Raw genomic sequence first — 19,600 nt, 5'->3', positions numbered from 1 at the left:
TGCTGAGAAACCTTGCGATCTCTGGGCCGGCAGCGGAAGTGTCCGGAAAATGGAAGCTTGGAGCTTCCCCGTTCGTGATGCCACGCCCCCTCCATTCATGTCTATGGACCCCTGCGATCGGGCATCTTATCCCCTATAAAAATTACCTCTTTAACAGCATACAAAATTACTCATGTCTCAGGATTTCCCAGGTTACAGTGTGTCGAGACCTGACATCACTAGCCAGGTGATCAGAGGGAGTCTGTCCTGTTTCAATGGGTGAAGCGACCGCTGGGTGGGAGAGAGTTCATTTTGCAACAGCTGTATGCACCCTGATTAGAAAACACTGATATGTGGTGTCCCAGTATGGGATATGGTCCTACAGTCCCGTCAGGTTGAGTCCCTATATGTCCCCGGCAAATATGTCTGTCTGCGGCAAATATACAGCAGTCAACAGGGTCTGTGGAAGAACAGCGGCATAAAACATCAGAACTTGCTGGGTGCCCTACGGTTGCCTGGACAACTGTCCCCCCCAGCATCAGCCGCCTCTCACCTCATCACATGGCGCAGATCGGGCAGCAGTTTTGGACACTTCTGTCATCCACATTTTGATAACACTATTTTTCACACACACAAATAAAATAAATGAGTCAAACAAGTCAAAGAACAGTTTAAACAAAGGGAACTTTATTTATTATTTACAAAAATGTTTGTGTAGGGATTTTATGTAACCTCCATCACTCACAAAGAGCGGACAGTAACTAACTCAGGACAGGAAAAACCTCCAGAGGGGAGGAAACCTGTAGGGAATCCATGGCTACTGTACTGCCCTTCCTCTGGGCATACTAAAGGAGGTTACCTCTAGAATTTGGGCAAAGTGTCAGTGTATGTGCTGCCCCACAGCCTGGAAAGTGTGCATCTAAGAAAGGAAAAGAAAAGAGAGATTAGTTACATGTTTATTATAGAAATGCACATGGAACTGGACAAAAAGATGTGATACTTACCAGTCACAGGCGGGTATGAATGTGTATTCCTAGGTTCCTACAGTTTAGGCCCCTCACCAATGACAATGGTGATGACATCACATGTGTGACCTCACGGGAGTTCTATTTGAGTCGTGCTGCTTTCTGATTGGCTGAAAATCAAAAAAACTTATTAACATATTCTGCATGACTTATCTCAGGGATTTTTGGCAATTTATATTAAAATGGCGCTACTCCCTGTGGGTACATTATATTTGTTTCTCCTAACCAGACACTCAGTATGTATAATATCATTTGGTGGCCCTAACAGCCTGGGCCCATAGGTTTCTTACACAGATCACTGCGGCTCTGGCAGGCTCAATGGGGGAGATTTATCAAGACCTGTCCAGAGAAAAAGTTGCCGAGTTGCCCGCGGCCACCAATCAGATCACTTCTTTCATTTTTTAAAGGGCCTCTAAAAAATAAAAGAAGCAATCTGATTGGTTGTTATGGGCAACTCAGCAACTTCTCCTCTGGACAGGTTTTGATAAATCTCTCCCAATGGGCAGCGCTGGCTGCTGGGACGTATGACGAGTGATGCCCCTGACGTTGCGGTGTGGAGTAGAAGGATATTATTCGTCAGACGTCCCGGCAGCCAGCGCTGGTTATTGATTTAAAGTGGTTGTGGCTCCTGCTGCCAGTTCCAGATCAGGCAGCATAGGCCGAGATTGACTTGCTATGTGGTAGCTTGGGGGGTGTAGGGTGAACAGGGGTGAAGCTGAGTAGTGTTGCAGGGCTAGCATTAACCCTTAATTGTCGTGACGCCAGGGTGAGGGCTCCTCTGTATATATATATATATATATATATATATCCTACCACCAACCGTAAAAGGCCACACAGAAGTTGTATTTAACCCCTTAACAACGCAGGACGTAAATGTACGTCCTGGTGAGCTGGTACTTAACGCACCAGGACGTACATTTACGTACTATGCATAACCGTGAGCATCGGGGCGATGCTTGCATCATGCATGGCAGGTCCCGGCTGCTGATAGCGGCAAGGGACCCGCCCGTAATGGTGGACATTCGTGATCGCGTGGATCTCCGCCATTAACCTCTCAGATGCCGTGATCAATACAGATCACGGTATCTGCAGCGTCACGGTCACTAAAATGGATGATCGGATCGCCTGCAGCGCTGCTACGGCGATCTGATCTTCCAGAAAGGCAGACGGAGGTCCCCTCACCTGCCTCCGCTGCCTTCCACGGGTCTTCTGCTCTGGTCTGCAATTGAGACCAGAGCAGAAGATGACCGATAATACTGATCAGTGCTATGTCCTATGCATAGCACTGAAAAGTATTAGCAATCGAATGATTGCTATAAATAGTCCCCTATATGTAAAAATAAAAGTTACAAAAAAAAGTACAAAAAATGTAAAAAAAACCCTCCCCCAATAAAAACTTAATTGTCCCATTTTCCCTATTTCACCCCCAAAAAATGTAAAAAAATATTTTATATACATATTTGTTATCGCCACGTGCGTAAATATCCCAACTATTAAAATGAAATTTTAATGAAACCGTATGGTGAACGTCGTGAACGTAAAAAAAAAAAAAGTCCAAAACAGCTGCTTTTCAGAACATTTTATTCCAAAAAAAATTAATAAAAAAAGTATTAAAAGTTTTATATAAGCAAATATGGTATCAATAAAAAATACAGATCACGGCACAAAAAAATGAGCCCTCATACCGCCACTTATACAGAAAAATTATATAGGTCTTCAAAATAGAGGGATTTTAAACGTACTAATTTGGTTAAATAGCGCAACAGTAATAGAAAATTATATTATCATGTGTATTGTTTTAATCATATTGACCCAAAGAATAAAGAACCCATGTCATTTTTATCGTAAATTGTACGGCGTGAAAACGAAACCTTACAAAATTTGCAAAATTGCGGTTTTCTTTTTCATTTCCCCACACAAATAGTATTTTTTTGGTTGTGCCATACATTTTGTGGTAAAGTGAGTGATGGCATTACATCGGACAACTTGTCGCACAAAAAAACAAGCCCTCATATTAGTCTGTGGATGAAAATATAAAAGAGTTATGATTTTTTTAAGGGAAGGAGGAAAAAATGAAAATGAAAAAATAAAATTGGGCTGAGTCCTTAAGGGGTTAAAGGAAAATGGTCACCCGTTCACCCCCACTAAACACGATACATCGGGTTATAGTGTGGGTGTTGGTCACGTGAGCTCTTGTGCCTACTGAGCGCTCCCATGGCCAGCGCCCATGAATATTCAAGTCCAGCTGGTGGGCCCGCCTCCAGTGTGCAATTCAGACGCAGGAAGAAGCGGGCCTTCAGAGGGACACTGCGCTGGACTACAGGTACGCATATCAGTCAAAGAGCTTGCATCGGTCTCATGTTCACCTGCACTATAACCCTGTGTATCGGGTTTAGTGTGACTGAATGGGTCACCGTTTTCCCAGCCTAAGCCTAGGTAAAGATACAATTTTTGTTTGAGTTTTTTTTTTTTGCCAAAAAAAAAACACTGCCTCATTTCTTTCCTCCCAAGATGCCATTGTGGTGTGCCACAGGGTGTGAGGTGTATGGGGCAGATGTTATAGCCCAGGGGCAGATGTATATGTTGCTTTCCCGGTAACCACCCTAACAGTAGCACCGCTATCCCTAGGCTAGGCAGGGTAATAATAGTCAAGGACCAGGTTAGGGTTAACGGTAGCTTTAGTGAGGTAGACAGATGGTAATAGTCTTTACAGCTAGGCCAGGATCCCAGAGAGGTGACCAGTAACACACAGGGGACCTTTCAGATTGCTGGGACTTGCAGTGTCTGGACAGACTTTAACTCAGCCACGCTGACTATAATAGACTTGACTATAGACTTGACTGTGGGTAGTGACAGCAGACATAGATGACTTGACTTACTGACATGTGGCTGCAGGTTAGGCTTGAGGCCTCCAGATGTGCTGGACACTGAGACATCTGGACTGAACTTGACCTTAGCAGAGAATGTGGTGGAAGAGAGAGATTATAACGGATCCCCCTCTTTATGAAGGGGGGCTGAGCAAGGAGTCCATAGATCGAGCTGCAGGTCACCTGGTTAGCTGGTGCTCTCTGGGTAACAAAACATGTGACAACATTATCATGTGACTAACCCTAGGACACAGAGGGACTCAACCTGACAGGGCCTAAGTACGGTATGGGACTACATCTCGTACTGGGACATCACACCATCTTTGTGGCACGTTTGCCAAAAACACTGGGGGAGATTTATTAAAACCTGTGAAGAGGAAAAGTACAGCGTGTGTTGCATTTATGTGGCGGCTTTCCGCTGGCAGAGAACACCACATCCGGAAAGACCAAATGACTAATGTTGGGCGCGAATATTCGCAATGCAAATATTTATCGCGAATACCGCATATTCACAAGTTCACAAATATTGCCATTATAGTGCTATATATTCGCAATTCCGAATATTTGATTTTTTTTTCACAGTACACATCACAGTAATCATCCCTCCCTGCTTCCAGGTTGTGGTGTAAACATATGCGAATATTCACTTATGCGAATTTTCGCATATACGAATTCGCATATACGAATTTTTGCGCATATTGATCCCTCCCTTCTTTTAGCTCTTATATCACGCGATATTGCGCATGCAAATTTGATAACGAATATTTCGAATATGCAAATTTTGCAAATATATGATGAATATTTGTCCATATATTCGTGAAATATCGCGAATTTGAATATGGCCTATGCCGCTCAACACTACAAATGACTTCCTCCAGAGCATACAACAGCTGATAAGTAGTGGAAAGCTTGAGATTTTTACTTAGAGGTTATTAGCAAATCTGTTTAACTTTCTAGCACCAGTTCATTTGAAAACAAGTTTTTTTTCTCTGGAGTAGGCCTGCACAATATATCACAATCGCAATAGAATGACAATTATTGCCAATTGCGATCTGTCGATTTGGCCTTTGGGAAAATCCTGCAAGCACTTCAGTGTCGGCAGTGGCTCCGGTGATGGCGGCAGGGGCTTCCGTGGCCGCAGCGAGTTCAGCGGAGAACTGTCGCAGCTGTCCATCTGACTGCGCTCCTTCTCCAACGACTAAGATGATTGGCGGTGATGTCCCGACCACAGTGTGATGATCCGTGCACACGGAAGAAGAAAGAAGACTGGACCGGAGGAGACCGAACAGCTGTAGCGGCGCTACGGGGAACACGGGAAGGTGAGGTAAAGTTTATTTTCTTTTATTTTGCAGCCCGGGCACAACGGACTCATGTTACATGTCAGTATACTTCTCCTTTAATAAAGCCGCACGGTCAATGGCGGAAAAGTAAAAAAAAAAAAAAAGTGATCAAAAAATCCCATCAAAACAAAAAAGGGTACTGATAAAAACTACAGATCATGGCGCAAGAAATTAGTTTAGAAGCAAAATAGTACTAAGCACAGTTGGCGGCTCACAAAATAAGTCTTGTAGAAATTTTTAAGCGTTATAGATATTGGAAGGCGAGGAGCAAAAACAAAACTCTCTTCCAGGTCCATAAAGGGGTACACCGCCCCTAAGCATCTTATCCCCTATCCTACGGATAAGATTTCTGATCATGGTCAGGGGCGGACTGACCGGCCGGTCCATTGGGACGTCGTCCGAATGCCCCGTCGGGAAAAGGGCCCGCTGTCCGCCACCTCTAATGTAAAATAAATTTTTTAAATACATTTTTAAATAGCGAGGCATGTGGAAAGGGCCCGCCACAGCCGCTAGGTCTGAGCCAGGCCTGGAGCTATTACAGTTATACTGCTCCCAGACAGCCACTGTAGCGGCGGCCCTTTACGAGAACTGCAGTGGCTGCCTGGGAGAGGCGCTTAGGTCATGTGAACTTCACATCTAAGCGCGGCTGCGCCGGAGTTCACTGCTGCTGCCGGAGATCAGTGCGCCCGCCCCGCTTGTCCTCAGTGTACAGAGCCTTGCTTGTCCTCAGTGTACAGAGTCTTGCTTGTCCTCAGTGTACAGAGTCTTGCTTGTCCTCAGTGTACAGGGTCCTGCTTGTCCTCAGTGTATAGAGCCCTGCTTGTTCTCAGTGTACAGAACCCTGCTTGTCCTCAGTGTACAGAGCCCTGCTTGTCCTCAGTGTACAGAGCCCTGCTTGTCCTCAGTGTACAGAGCCCTGCTTGTCCTCAGTGTACAGAGCCCTGCTTGTCCTCAGTGTACAGAGCCCTGCTTGTCCTCAGTGCACAGAGCCCTGCTTGTCCTCAGTGCACAGAGCCCTGCTTGTCCTCAGTGTACAGAGCCCTGCTTGTCCTCAGTGCACAGAGCCCTGCTTGTCCTCAGTGCACAGAGCCCTGCTTGTCCTCAGTGCACAGAGCCCCCTTGTCCTCAGTGCACAGAGCCTTGCTTGTCCTCAGTGTACAGAGCCCCGCTTGTCGTCAGTGTACAGAGCCTTGCTTGTCCTCAGTGTACAGAGCCCTGCTTGTCCTCAGTGTACAGAGCTCTGCTTGTCCTCAGTGTATAGAGCCCTGCTTGTCCTCAGTGTACAGAGCCCTGCTTGTCCTCAGTGTACAGAGCCCCGCTTGTCCTCAGTGCACAGAGCCCCGCTTGTCCTCAGTGTACAGAGCCCTGCTTGTCCTCAGTGCACAGAGCCCTGCTTGTCCTCAGTGTACAGAGCCCTTTTTGTCCTCAGTGTACAGATCCCTGCTTGTCCTCAGTGCACAGAGCCCTGCTTGTCCTCACTGTACAGATCCCTGCTTGTCCTCAGTGTACAGATCCCTGCTTGTCCTCACAGCACAGAGCCCTGCTTGTCCTCACTGTACAGATCCCTGCTTGTCCTCAGTGCACAGAGCCCTGCTTGTCCTCAGTGTACAGATCCCTGCCTGTCCTCAGTGTACAGAGCCCCGCTTGTCCTCAGTGTACAGAGCCCTGCCAAAGAAGTGCCCTGATCTCTCTGCCTTCTTTCTCAGTCAGCATCTACATGGACCCAAAAACAGGGTAGCCTGGCCAGATGGGTGGGTGGCTTATGAATTGTATAGTTGTATGTATCTTCTACCTGCCTTTCACCGCTCCCTACATGATGGCACAGTCTGAGACATAAGTTATATGTGAAATATAACTTATATCTCTGACTGTGCCGTCATGTAGGGGGCGGTGAAAGGCAGGTAGAAGATGGAGTAGGCTTCCCAGCAGCACAGAGTATTTCAGACAGTCTGACTCACTACAGTTCCCTCCAGAAATACTCTGTGCTGCTGTGCTATTTCTGTAATAAATATAAGAGGCCTCAGCCTCACCCAAGCAGGGGCAAAAAAGGTAAAGTGTGTGGCTTATGAATGAACTAGTTGCTATTATCTACCTGCCTTTCACCGCTCACTATATGATGGCACAGTCAGAGATGAGTTATATATCTGACTGTGCCATCATGTAGTGAGCGGTGAAAGGCAGGTACTCTGGTGGAAAACTTTTTTTTTAAATCAACTGGAGCCAGAAAGTTAAAACAATATGTAAATTACTTCTATTAAAAAAAAATGTTATCCTTTCAGTACTTAGCGGCTGTATGCTACAGAGGAAATTATTTTCTTTTTGGATTTCTTTTCTGTCACGACCACAGTGCTCTTTGCTGACACCTCTGTTGTCCATTTTTAAAACTGTCCAGAGCAGAAGAAATTCCCCATAGCAAACATATCCTGCTCTGGACATTTCCTAAAATGGACAGAGGTGTCAGCAGAGAGCACTGTGGTCGTGACAGAAAAGAAATTCAAATAGAAAAGAATGTCCTCTATAGTATACAGCCGCTAATAGGTACTGGAAGGTTTAACATTTTTTAAATAAAAGTAATTTACAAATCTGTTTAACTTTCTGGCACCAGTTGATTTAAAAAAAAAAAAACGTTTTCTGCCGGAGTACCCCTTTAACCCCTTAAGGACCAAGTACGTACCGGTACGTCCTTGGTCTTGCTCCCGTGATATAACGCGGGGTTACACGGTAACCCCACATCATATCACGGCGGGCCCGGCGTCATAGTGAAGCCGGGACCCGCCGCTAATAGCGCGCAGCGCCGATCGCGGCGTCGCGCGCTATTAACCCTTTAGCCGCGCGCTCAGAGCTGAGCCACGCGGCTAAAAGTGAAAGTAAAAACTTTGCCGCCGCATCCCGAACAGCTTACAGGACAGCGGGAGGGTCCCTACCTGCCTCCTCGCTGTTCGATCGCCGAATGACTGCTCAATGCCTGAGATCCAGGCATGAGCAGTCAAGCGGCAGAATCATCGATCACTGGTTTCCTATGAGAAACCAGTGATCAAGGATAAAAGTAGAATTGGTGGCGCAAAAAATAAGCAATCATATGGATTTTTAGGTGCAAAATTGAAAGAGTTATGATTTTTTTAAGGCAAGGAGCAAAAAACCAAAATGCAAAAACGGAAAAAACCCCGGTCCTTAAGGGGTTAAAGGTGAGTGGAGGCTGGAGCCAGGTTGAACTGGGTATCACAGACAGAGATCCCAAGCTGGCACAAAAAGGAGGAGGCTAGTTCAGTGTTTTAGGTGCTTGGTGTAGTTAAGGTGATTGGCATTGCCATCCCTCAAAGTACACCATAGCCTCAAGTGCACTGCACCCCCTATTCTATGGCTAATATTCATATACATACTGGGCAGGAATAGGGGCTTGGCAGAGGTGGAGCCAGGGGTGGAGTTTTAATGGGGGCCCTTGCTTTATTTGGTCCAGGGGCCCTAAGTGGTGTCAGTCCGCCCCTGATCATGGGGGGTCTGACCCCTGGGGATCCCTGCCATCTCCAGGCCGGCACAGCAGCGTTCAGGAACACGGAAGCCTGGGGTTTCCGGGTTTGTAAAATCACACCATGCCCCCTCCATTCATGTCTATGGGAGGGGGCATGAGACTAGTCACGCCCTCTCCCATAGACATGAATGGAAGATGTGTAACGGTGGTGGTCGCCCATCATCTGTCACGGAGCAAAGTTTGGTGCCGCGATCACGGGGGGGGGGGGGGTCACAGCGATGTATTCTTTGGATAGGGGATAACATGTCTAGGGGTGGAGTATCCCTCTAAGGGAACTCACTTACTCCCAGTGCTTCCTCCCACAAGGCTGCACTGCACAATAAAGCAACACAACAAAGCCATAGAGTGTGGAGACTACACTATACCAGGCCAGGCACATGCGGAGGAGGAATTAAGCTAATTTCTCCCCATTTCATATCCAATCCCCCTCCAGTTAATGTTCAGTCAATAAACATGAAATTTGGGGGTTGGCTATATGAAATAAGGGGATTGGACATGAAATACAGGGATTTCACCATTTGTTTATTATATCACAATTGCATATCAAAATCGCAATATTTTCCTCCATAATCGCAATCGCACATTTTCCCCATATCGTGCAACCCTACTCTGAAGTAACCCTTTAATCTTCATTTCAATTACTAACCTAGTGCTTTTCCATCATCACTAAGGTTGGGTATTCTGGGATTTTCTTTATTTGACTATGCTCCAGGGGCTGTAAAGTTAGTGTAGTTCATAATATAGTGTCTGTACCTGTGTTTGATGGTTGATCTCACAATTCTTATGTGATCTTTGTCCCAGCTTTCATTTTCAGCAGCATACAAAATGAGTGATGTCTCAACTTTTCCCAGGTTGCAGTGCGGCCCGAGATATCACATCACTAGTCAGGTGTTGAAAGGAGCCTGTCTGCTTCAATGGGTGGAGGGACCGCTGTGTGGGAGGGAGATCATTCTCCACAGGGCTGCAGGGAATTGTAGCTCAGCTGTACTGCAATGGGTGGGGTGACTGATGTGTAAGAGGAAAAAAAGAGACCTCACATTTACATACAAGGAATCCTGGGACTTGTCGTTGGAGGGAAGGAAATCCAACAGGAAATAAAAACAGTTCACAAAAAGAAATCAGCAGCGTTATCATGTACTTAAAACACAGTCATTTAGCCCCAAGACAAGCACAGATCCTTCCTAAGCATGTCCATTACTGTCTGGCTGCTAAGTACTAGTATCACCCTATGGTACATAATCCTTTTATCTCTTTGAGTCACAGCCCATTTCAAAGAACCTTGTTCCTTTTTTGCACAACCAATTGTACTTTGTAATGACATGTTTTATTTTGTATGTACAGCAAAATAAAATTCTACATTATGTTTTTTTTTTTTGGGGCGGGGGGGGGGGGGGGATTGAAAAAATAAACACAATTTTGCAAATTTTGGGGTTCATTTTTACGTAGTGCATTTTACGTTAAAAGCTGACATGTTCTCTTTATTCCGAGGGTCAATGATTTAAACAATACCCATGTTTACATTTTCTATTATTGTACTATTTTTAACCCCTTTGTGCCCCAGGACGTATTCATACGTCCAAGTTGCTAGCTTGTTAGTGCAATTGGAAGTATGCATATGTGATGCGCTGCAGGAGTTCGATGGCAGGACCCAGCTGTCAATCACAGCTAAGGTCCTGCCACAGCTGCCAAGACCGGGATCTCTGCAGTCTCGGCAGCATTAACCCCATAGATGCCGTGATCAGTCCTGATCACGGAATCTATGGGGTTGACAGGGGCAAGGGGCTCCCCCTGTCCACCAACAGTGATCTCGCAATGCGATCGCGGGATCCTGTTGGTTGCCATGGCAACAGGAGGCCAGCTGACGACCTCCTGTCTGCTTAGTACGGCAGCCTGGATCGCACATGCTGTTAATCAGTTTACACTGACAGTTTTACTGTGCTGCAATAAAAATGTACTGCAGCATAGTATAACAGGTAAAGAGCGAAAAGTAAAAAAAAAAAAAAAAAAAATTAAAAGAAAAAAATAAAAGAAAAAAAAATAAAAGGTCAAAAGGTAGCATGAATCACAAAAAAATTGTAGCAATAAAAAAGTACAGCTTGTCTTGCAAAAAATAAGCCCCACACAATGGCCTTGGCCAAAAAATAAGAAAAAAGTTATGGCTGTCAGAACATGACAACACAAAAGAGGGAAAAAAAGGATTTTGTTGAGAAAAGAGAAAAAAAAAACACTATAAAGCTATATAAATTGGGTATTGCTATAATCGTACCGACCAAAAGAATTAAAATAACATAATTTTTACCATACATTGAATTCCATAAAAATAACAATTTTAAGATACGCGAGGACTTTTTCACAATATTTTGCAGTTTTTCACAAAAAATGCTCCATAAATCAACAAAGATTTACCACTAATATAAAGTACAATATATCATGAAAAAACTATCTCAGAATCGCGTTGCTAAGTAATAGCATGTCAGAGGTATTACCACTTAAAGGGGTACTCCGCCCCAAGACATTTTATCCCTTATCCAAAGGAAAGGGGATAAGATGTCAGATCACCGGGGTCCCGCTGCTGGGGACCCCGGGGGTCCCGCTGCTGAAGCACCCCGCTATCATTACAGCACAGAGCGAGTTCGCTCTGCACGTTATGAAGGGCAATACAGGGGCGTAGCATCGTTACGTCACGGCTCCTCCCCTCGTGACGTCACGGTCCACCCCTTTCAATACAAGTCTATGGGAGGGGGTGTGGCGGTCGTCACGCCCCCTGCCATAGACTTGCATTAAGGGGACGGGCCGTGATGTCACGAGGGGCGGAGCCATGACGTCACGCTGCTCCGTCCCCTGTATCGCCCGTCATTACGCACAGAGCAAACTCGCTCTGTGCTGTAATGATAGCGCAGTGCCGCAGCGGGGATCCCGGGGCTCCCCAGCAGTGGGACCACGGCGATCTGACATCCTATCCCCTATCCTTTGGATAGGGGATAAGATGTCTAGGGGCGGAGTACCCCTTTAAGACACAGGACAGATCTGAAAAATTGGGCTTGGTCATTAAGGTAAAAACAGGGGTTAAAAGAAGTCACTTTTTTTTTGACTAAATGAGTATGCACCATTCATCGTATGGGATCATAGACATAGGGGGAGATTTATCAAAACCAGTCCAAAGGGAAATTCAATCTGATTGGTTGCCCATAGCAACCAATAAGATCGCTTATTTCATTTTTCAGAAGAGATCTGATTGGTTGCTATGGGCAACTCAGCAACTTTTCCTCTGGACAGGTTTTGATAAATCTCCCCCATTATGTTTAAATAGTATGGACATTTCTGTACAGGACAATATTAAGGCTAAGTTTCCACTTGTTTTTTTTTCTGGCAGTTTTTGGAATACTGCAACTGCAGTTTTGGAGCTAAAGTCAGAAGTGTATCCATAAGGGAGGAGAAGTGTAAGGCTAGGTTCACACTACGTTTTGTACTTACGGTTCCAGTATACGGCTGGGAGGAGGGGGCGGGGCTTAATCGCCGGGGGCTTATTAGCCGACCGGAGTGAACCGCAGCCTCCGGTCGGCTGCGTTTTCGGCCGTATGCGGTTTTCCAAACGCAGGCAAAAACGTGGTCGACCGTGTATTTGCCTACGGTCGGGAAACCGCATACCGGCGAAAACGCAGCCGACCGGAGGCTGCGGTTCACTCCGGTCGGCACATAGACATGCATTAAATACGGTTCCCCTATACGGCTGAGTGCGGGTGCCACGATTAAGCCCCGCCCCCTCCTCCCAGCCGTATACGGGAACCATAAGTACAAAACGTAGTGTGAACCTTCCTTTATATGTCCTATTCCTTTTTAATACATTCCTGGCTTTGGCTCAAAAACTGCAGTGGCAGTATTCCAAAAACTGGCAGAAAAAAAAGAAACAAGTGGAAACTTAGCCTAAATGTGTTTTTTTTTTATTTTATTTAAAAACTAGGAAAAGAGGGATATTTTTAATTTTAATTAGGAGAGGAGCTTTTTTATCCTTATTTTATTATTTTATTTACACTTTTTAAGTCTCCATAGCGGACTTTTATATGCAATCATTAGACTGCTAACACTAAATAATGCTATACTATTTCATAGCATTACTTAGTGTCATTGTTGACTTACTAATAGATAGAGTTGTCACCTGTCTTGCAAAAAAAAAATAAACAATGGCCATGCTAATATGCATAATAAATTATATATGCGTGACATAACAGGAAGCTTTGCCCATGTCCAGTCCCGTTGCGTCATGTACCAGTCCAGCATCGGCAAATTAACCACTCACCCTTCAGAGCCTGACAGTGAGGTTCACAGCGGGAGGCAGGGGTGGCTTGAAAACTCATGGGGACCCCCGGCAAGAGTGGATCATGGGGGGCCCCTTGAGCTGCTCACCCATGTGTGAGCCACACCTATATATAGATGAGCTGCCCACATATAATAAAATGTATTTCTTCTTTTTTTATTTATTTATTAATTAAATAAATCTTTTAATACCTCCACATATTAATTTTTACATACTGACTCCACATTTATATTTACTATATACTGGTCCCTACAAATTAATTTATACTGTATATTGATGCCATATATGAATCTATATATTATATACTAACCCCCATATATGAACTTATACTTTTTTGGCAGAGTACCCCTTAAACAGCATACAAAATTACTCATGTCTCGGGATTTCCCAGGTTACAGTGTGTCGAGACCTGACATCACTGTCAATGGGTGGAGCGACCGCTGGGTGGGAGAAAGTTCATTTTGCAACAGCTGTATGCACCCTGATTAGAAAACACTGATATGTGGTGTCCCAGTATGGGATATGGTCCTACAGTCACGTCAGGTTGAGTCCCTATATGTCCCCGGCAAATATATCTGTCTGTGGCAAATAAACAGCAGTCAACAGGGTCTGTGGCGGATATTCCACAGTGGAAAATCTACTGTGGACAGGCCGCAGAGAGCCCACCCCCATTCAAACTCACTGCGAGAAACATGGTACGAGTTTGAAAACAAATCTGCTCATGTGAAGGCACCCTAAGGGAGAGTTCACACTGTGTATTTTCTGCTGCAGATTTCCTGTAGCAGATTTAGTTACCCCTTGAAGTCACTAGACAGCAAAATCTGCAGCATAAATAAGGATGTGTGAACTGACCCTAAGGCTGAGCCTCTTACTTCTACAGAAGCTGCAGAGTTATAGCGGAACTGTATTTCACAAAGTAAAAGTTAAAGTACTACAACTCCCAGTGTGATCCATCTGTGCCCCCATAAGGCTCAAGGTTGGAAGAGGCACAGGCCGAACAGACACATTACAATGGGAGTTGTAGTACTGTAGTTGTAAATCCTGAAAAAAATATATAAAAAAATAAAACCTCATCCTTAATGTTCTTATCAGTCTGCTGCTGTGCCATCTCCCCTCCCTCCCCCTCCTTATCAGTCACAGTGTAAGTGCTTACAGGGGCTGCAGTCACTTAGTGTAGGATCAGGACGGCCAGGAGGTGGTTAATCTTCTCCCTTTGTGCTGAGTGTGCTGAGCGCCTGTGTGTGAGGGAGAAGTCTCCACCAATCAGAGCCCAGCTGGCAGAGGGAAGGGGCGGGGTTATCTCTCTCCTCTCCATCTCTACATATCACAGCCCAGGGGGCTTAGATAAATACTAGACATTGCATTGCTGGTATTTTTATATTAAACATTAGTGTTGCTCGCGAATATTCGCAATGCGAATTTTATTTGCGAATATCGCATATTCGCGAATTCGCGAATATTCGCGAATATAGCACTATATATTCGTAATTACGAATAGTCTTTTTTTTTTTTTTTTTTTGATTTTTTTTTTTTTCTTCACAGTACCCATCACAGTGATCATCCCTTTATGCTTCCAGCTTGTGTGGTGTAAAGAAGGCTCTAATACTACTGTGTGAGACCGGCGTGCGAATTTTCGCATATGCGGAAATATGCATACGCTAATTTTCGCATATGCGAATGTTCGGTTATGTTAATTTCTGTATATGCTAATTTTCGCATATGTAAATGTTCGCATACGCGAATTTTCACATATGCGAAAATAAATCGAGAATATTACGAATATGCTCATATTTGCGAATATATGACGAATATTCGCGAATATTCGCGAATTCGAATATGGCCTATGCCGCTCAACACTATTAAACATACTGGCAGGGGGTCTAAAATACCAGCTGTGCTGGGAAAATACCAGCCAGGGGGCAACCCTAAGTGTGTGACATGGTTGTAATAATTATTGGGAAGATTTATCAAAACCCGTGCAGGGGAAAAGTTGATCAGTTGCCCATAGCAACCAATCAGATCGCTTCCTTCATTCTTAACAAGACCTCTGAAAAATAGAAGAAGTGATCTGATTGGTTGCAATGGGCAACTGGTCACCTTTTCCTCTCCACAGGTTTTGATCCCTGATTGTCTTCATATCTAGGATGAGAATCTTCTGACACAGGGAGTAGCCGACCATTTCTGGGCATAAAACATCAGAACTTGCTGGGTGCCCTACGGTTGCCTGGACAACTGTCCCCCCCAGCATCAGCCGCCTCTCACCTCATCACATGGGGCAGATCGGGCAGCAGTTTTGGACACTTCTGTCATCCACATTTTGATAACACTATTTTTCACACACACAAATAAAATAAATGAGTCAAACAAGTCAAAGAACAGTTTAAACAAAGGGAACTTTATTTATTATTTACAAAAATGTTTGTGTAGGGATTTTATGTAACCTCCATCACTCACAAAGAGCGGACAGTAACTAACTCAGGACAGGAAAAACCTCCAGAGGGGAGGAAACCTGTAGGGAATCCATGGCTACTGTACGGCCCTTCCTCTGGGCATACTAAAGGAGGTTACCTCTAGAATTTGGGCAAAGTGTCCGTGTATGTGCTGCCCCACAGCCTGGAAAGTGTGCATCTAAGAAAGGAAAAGAAAAGAGAGATTAGTTACATGTTTATTATAGAAATGCACATGGAACTGGACAAAAAGATGTGATACTTACCAGTCACAGGCGGGTATGAATGTGTATTCCTAGGTTCCTACAGTTTAGGCCCCTCACCAATGACAATGGTGATGACATCACATGTGTGACCTCACGGGAGTTCTATTTGAGTCGTGCTGCTTTCTGATTGGCTGAAAATCCAAAAACCTTTTTACATATTCTGCATGACTTATCTCAGGGATTTTTGGCAATTTATATTAAAATGGCGCTACTCCCTGTGGGTACATTATATTTGTTTCTCCTAACCAGACACTCAGTATTTGTAATATCATTTGGTGGCCCTAACAGCCTGGGCCCATAGGTTTCTTACACAGATCACTGCGGCTCTGGCAGGCTCAATGGGGGAGATTCATCAAGACCTGTCCAGAGAAAAAGTTGCCGAGTTGCCCGCGGCAACCAATCAGATCACTTCTTTCATTTTTTAAAGGGCCTCTAAAAAATAAAAGAAGCAATCTGATTGGTTGTTATGGGCAACTCAGCAACTTCTCCTCTGGACAGGTTTTGATAAATCTCTCCCAATGGGCAGCGCTGGCTGCTGGGACGTATGACGAGTGATGCCCCTGACGTTGCGGTGTGGAGTAGAAGGATATTATTCGTCAGACGTCCCGGCAGCCAGCGCTGCTTATTGATTTAAAGTGGTTGTGGCTCCTGCTGCCAGTTCAAGATCAGGCAGCATAGGCCGAGATTGACTTGCTATGTGGTAGCTTGGGGGGTGTAGGGTGAACAGGGGTGTAGCTGAGTAGTGTTGCAGGGCTAGCATTAACCCTTAATTGTCGTGACGCCAGGGTGCCTACCACCAACCGTAAAAGGCCACACATAAGTTGTATTTAACCCCTTAACAACGCAGGACGTAAATGTACGTCCTGGTGAGCTGGTACTTAACGCACCAGGACGTACATTTACGTACTATGCATAACCGTGAGCATCGGGGCGATGCTTGCATCATGCATGGCAGGTCCCGGCTGCTGATAGCAGCCAGGGACCCGCCCATAATGGTGGACATTCGCGATCGCGTGGATCTCCGCCATTAACCTCTCAGATGCCGTGATCAATACAGATCACGGTATCTGCAGCGTCACGGTCACTAAAATGGATGATCGGATCGCCTGCAGCGCTGCTACGGCGATCTGATCTTCCAGAAAGGCAGACGGAGGTCCCCTCACCTGCCTCCGCTGCCTTCCACGGGTCTTCTGCTCTGGTCTGCAATTGAGACCAGAGCAGAAGATGACCGATAATACTGATCAGTGCTATGTCCTATGCATAGCACTGAAAAGTATTAGCAATCGAATGATTGCTATAAATAGTCCCCTATATGTAAAAATAAAAGTTACAAAAAAAAAGTACAAAAAATGTAAAAAACACCCTCCCCCAATAAAAACTTAATTGTCCCATTTTCCCTATTTCACCCCCAAAAAGTGTAAAAAAATATTTTATGTACATATTTGTTATCGCCACGTGCGTAAATATCCCAACTATTAAAATAAAATTTTAATGAAACCGTATGGTGAACGTCGTGAACGTAAAAAAAAAAAAGTCCAAAACAGCTGCTTTTCAGAACATTTTATTCCAAAAAAAATTTATAAAAAAAGTATTAAAAGTTTTATATAAGCAAATATGGTATCAATAAAAAATACAGATCACGGCACAAAAAATGAGCCCTCATACCGCCACTTATACAGAAAAATTATATAGGTCTTCAAAATAGAGGGATTTTAAACATACTAATTTGGTTAAATAGCGCAACAGTAATAGAAAATTATATTATCATGTGTATTGTTTTAATCATATTGACCCAAAGAATAAAGAACCATGTCATTTTTATCGTAAATTGTACGGCGTGATAACGAAACCTTACAAAATTTGCAAAATTGCGGTTTTCTTTTTCATTTCCCCACACAAATAGTATTTTTTTGGTTGTGCCATACATTTTGTGGTAAAGTGAGTGATGGCATTACATCGGACAACTTGTCGCACAAAAAAACAAGCCCTCATATTAGTCTGTGGATGAAAATATAAAAGAGTTATGATTTTTTTAAGGGAAGGAGGAAAAAATAAAAATGAAAAAATAAAATTGGGCTGAGTCCTTAAGGGGTTAAAGGAAAATGGTCACCCGTTCACCCCCACTAAACACGATACATCGGGTTATAGTGTGGGTGTTGGTCACGTGAGCTCTTGTGCCTACTGAGCGCTCCCATGGCCAGCGCCCATGAATATTCAAGTCCAGCTGGTGGGCCCGCCTCCAGTGTGCAATTCAGACGCAGGAAGAAGCGGGCCTTCAGAGGGACACTGCGCTGGACTACAGGTACGCATATCAGTCAAAGAGCTTGCATCGGTCTCATGTTCACCTGCACTATACCTGTGTATCGGGTTTAGTGTGACTGAATGGGTGACCGTTTTCCCAGCCTAAGCCTAGGTAAAGATACAATTTTTGTTTGAGTTTTTTTTTTTTTGCCAAAAAAAAAAAAAAACACTGCCTCATTTCTTTCCTCCCAAGATGCCATTGTGGTGTGCCACAGGGTGTGAGGTGTATGGGGCAGATGTTATAGCCCAGGGGCAGATGTATATGTTGCTTTCCCGGTAACCACCCTAACAGTAGCACCGCTATCCCTAGGCTAGGCAGGGTAATAATAGTCAAGGACCAGGTTAGGGTTAACGGTAGCTTTAGTGAGGTAGACAGATGGTAATAGTCTTTACAGCTAGGCCAGGATCCCAGAGAGGTGACCAGTAACACACAGGGGACCTTTCAGATTGCTGGGACTTGCAGTGTCTGGACAGACTTTAATTCAGCCACGCTGACTATAATAGACTTGACTATAGACTTGACTGTGGGTAGTGACAGCAGACATAGACGACTTGACTTACTGACATGTGGCTGCAGGTTAGGCTTGAGGCCTCCAGATGTGCTGGACACTGAGACATCTGGACTGAACTTGACCTTAGCAGAGAATGTGGTGGAAGAGAGAGATTATAACGGATCCCCCTCTTTATAAAGGGGGGCTGAGCAAGGAGTCCATAGATTGAGCTGCAGGTCACCTGGTTAGCTGGTGCTCTCTGGGTAACAAAACATGTGACAACATTATCATGTGACTAACCCTAGGACACAGAGGGACTCAACCTGACAGGGCCTAAGTACGGTATGGGACTACATCTCGTACTGGGACATCACACCATCTTTGTGGCACGTTTGCCAAAAACACTGGGGGAGATTTATTAAAACCTGTGAAGAGGAAAAGTACAGCGTGTGTTGCATTTATGTGGCGGCTTTCCGCTGGCAGAGAACACCACATCCGGAAAGACCAAATGACTAATGTTGGGCACGAATATTCGCAATGCAAATATTTATCGCGAATATCGCATATTCACAAGTTCACAAATATTGCCATTATAGCGCTATATATTCGCAATTCCGAATATTTGATTTTTTTTTCACAGTACACATCACAGTAATCATCCCTCCCTGCTTCCAGGTTGTGGTGTAAACATATGCGAATATTCACTTATGCGAATTTTCGCATATACGAATTCGCATATACGAATTTTTGCGCATATTGATCCCTCCCTTCTTTTAGCTCTTATATCACGCGATATTGCGCATGCAAATTTGATAACGAATATTTCGAATATGCAAATTTTGCAAATATATGATGAATATTTGTCCATATATTCGTGAAATATCGCGAATTTGAATATGGCCTATGCCGCTCAACACTACAAATGACTTCCTCCAGAGCATACAACAGCTGATAAGTACTGGAAAGCTTGAGATTTTTACTTAGAGGTTATTAGCAAATCTGTTTAACTTTCTGGCACCAGTTCATTTGAAAACAAGTTT

The 19,600-nt window shown here is 44.4% G+C and overlaps 1 long non-coding RNA gene across 1 annotated transcript; it reads right to left on the bottom strand.

The window, feature by feature from the left end:
- Nucleotides 1–644: 644 nt before the first annotated feature.
- On the bottom strand, nucleotides 645–15,881 carry LOC130291351 (uncharacterized). Its single transcript, XR_008847898.1, has 3 exons — nucleotides 15,769–15,881; nucleotides 15,318–15,683; nucleotides 645–1,114 (listed from the first exon to the last, which is right to left on the bottom strand). It is a non-coding gene; the product is annotated as an uncharacterized LOC130291351 (long non-coding RNA).
- Between the last annotated feature and the right edge of the window lie 3,719 nt (nucleotides 15,882–19,600).

This window comes from Hyla sarda, chromosome 9 (assembly GCF_029499605.1).
Source record: "Hyla sarda isolate aHylSar1 chromosome 9, aHylSar1.hap1, whole genome shotgun sequence".
In the NCBI taxonomy this organism is placed as follows: Eukaryota; Metazoa; Chordata; class Amphibia; order Anura; family Hylidae; genus Hyla; species Hyla sarda.
This window is presented reverse-complemented; position numbering and strand designations above follow the sequence as displayed.